Genomic DNA, 2,627 nt, shown 5'->3' with positions numbered 1-2,627 from the left:
GACCATGAAATTGATGAAGAATGAGATTCTTGCTATCTTAACTAGCTAATCCTTATGAGTTCCATTGGGTGAACGTTGATACCATGATTCATTCTCAAGTTAAAATGCACCCTCAATAGGTGGGATTCCCCATGCTTGGATTACACAATGATTTACAATGGTAACTTTAACACCTGCATCTATGATTTCTTGCCTTGTTATATCTCCAAGGACTTTGACTTTGGAAGGATGATGTGTTCCCAAAGAGTATTAACATCTAGGAATCCTAAGGACTAAGTTGGATTGGGAATCAAGCTAAGTTGAGGCTCCTAAAGAGTTTCTTTAATTCCTTGTATTTTTCTTCCTTTCATCCATGATTCAAAGGTCCTCCAAAGAACTAGGTTTCCTTTCAATAGCATACCTATAGATACTAAAACACTTGTTAAGGCTAGGATTGTTGTGATACTAGGGTTAACTTTCTTGAATTGAAATCTTATCATTCTCTTAACTCCATGGCTTTACTCTTGGGAAGGGATTGCTGGAAATTCCTCGACATTACACTAGATAAAGGAGGTCTCCTAGAGGCATTTCAATCTATGGAGGTTGACTAGTGTCGTACTAGTCATACCTAGAGTACTCATTCTTACCTTTGTTTATTGGTCTTAAATATCTTGTTGAGCGTCCTCGATTTAATCCTTTAGTTTGTCAATTACCTTGAGTTGATGAACTAGATCTGGACACTCACCTAGTTTAGCAATCATTACCCTTTTGTTATTAGGTGATGTAGTGTCATTGTTTACACTAAAAACAACCACTTCTATGGGGGTAAGTGTACTCATAGTGTATTAGCACTATCTCTTTTCAAAGCAACCTTTATTGTAGTTTGTTTTCTTCCCCTTCTTTGAGCTTTTCTTTTCTATCTCCCATCTCATTTGCTATTGAAGGATTAGGAATGTTCATGCCTTATTTTCCGCTTTAATGATAGTAATAGCTCGGCTTAGGATAGTGTCCTCATAAAAAATCACTTTACTCCAAATAAGATCAAAGTCATTGAAAGGTTGATTGCCTTGCTTGCACTGACTTTTTGTCTTGGGAAATATTGATACATGGCCTGAAACGGCCTAAAAAACCCAAAAAAATTATGGGCAAGCCCTAAAGGGCTTGTTTGCAAAATATACAATGCTCTGCTCACACATCAAATCTCACAGCAATCTGAGATTTTCACTCTACCCTGCTTCTGATGCCTCCACAGGCACTATCCAAGAGAAGGAGTGGAAGAATGGGAGAGCCTCTTATGTGTTGCTTGCTTACTCAAACCTTGCTTCATTTCCTTCACTTTAGCCTTCAAAATTAGCCTCTCTCAGTGGCGGCGCTCTGATACCATGTCAAGAATCGCATGGTGGGGGGACTTGCTTGAGCTGTTGCACTAAACACACATTGTATACACAAGAGGAAGCTCACTCAAGAACACCAAAAGAGAGATGGAGACCAAAACGTTTTCTTGCTGATTTTTTTTTCTTCTTCATACAATGTACACAAAGTATAGATAAGGTACAACATAAAGGAAAGTGGCCTACTAAGTCAAACAGTGCATAACAAACTACACTAATCGACTGGTGCTATATCTTTGCCAGTTGTAGGTAGGTGTAACAAACTAAATATAATAAGTGATAAGTCAGTGACCATGTGAGTGTCATAATGACCACCAACGTGCTAAGTGTAGACATGCGGACCCATCTAGCGAGGTGGTCCATCATCAATGTCTGCACGTGTTGAGCTTGTCATCTCAACACGTCCTTCCTTGTTTTCTAAGTAGGCTTCTCTTGTTATGTTGTCTCCTTCCAATCCCTCAATAATGATAGAAGATATCTTGGGATTAGAGTGTATCCTAGAATCCTCTTCTGTGTCACTTAGTGTTTTGATTTTTGTGCTAAGCATTTGCAACAAAGAATATGTCAAGTAGTTTCTCCACACTTAAGATCCTCAATGTTCCCTTCTTTCTCTCTCTTGCCTTGGAATTTACCAACTTTTTAAATTGTCCTCACATTTTTGGGCATAGTTCTATAAGTTCTACAAATGTGTTGCCTACTTTATAGCCCATCATGTCACTCTTTAGATCATAATCAACCTCACCCTCTACCAAAGGGATGCCGATTGCATAAATGATTATTGCCACTTTTGTACTTGGAATATGATGGATTATCTTATAAATTTGTGTTTGTAATAGATTAATAGAATAATGACTATGGTGCTTCATGACATTGGGATCCTCACATCAATGCCCGTAGCATCTTGTGAGATGTCTAAAAACTGACTTGTGGGTGAGGATCTTATGCTCTTGTGGTAACTAGGTGATTTTGCATTTTTTGATCACTTGAGTACTTGATAGGGCAAAGGACCAAGTGGTAACTATCCCTATTATATAGGATAGCTATGGAAGCTCAAGCAAGCTTAATGAGACTCTGGCTAGTAAATTCCCTATTGCACATAGGAGTGTGATTCTATATAGTCCAACCTTGTGGGGGTTGGAAGGTCCTATCCTCATCAGTGGGACATTTTTCTTCTCTTGTAGGGGAGACATTATTTGTACCACTTTTATGGAAGCAATGATTTTTATATCTTATTATGAATAACCATGGAGTAATAAA

The sequence above is a fragment of the Lygodium microphyllum genome, chromosome 6 (assembly GCF_053477565.2).
Source record: "Lygodium microphyllum isolate KBCC chromosome 6, Lygodium_microphyllum_v1.1.10, whole genome shotgun sequence".
NCBI lineage: Eukaryota > Viridiplantae > Streptophyta > Polypodiopsida > Schizaeales > Lygodiaceae > Lygodium > Lygodium microphyllum.
This window is presented reverse-complemented; position numbering follows the sequence as displayed.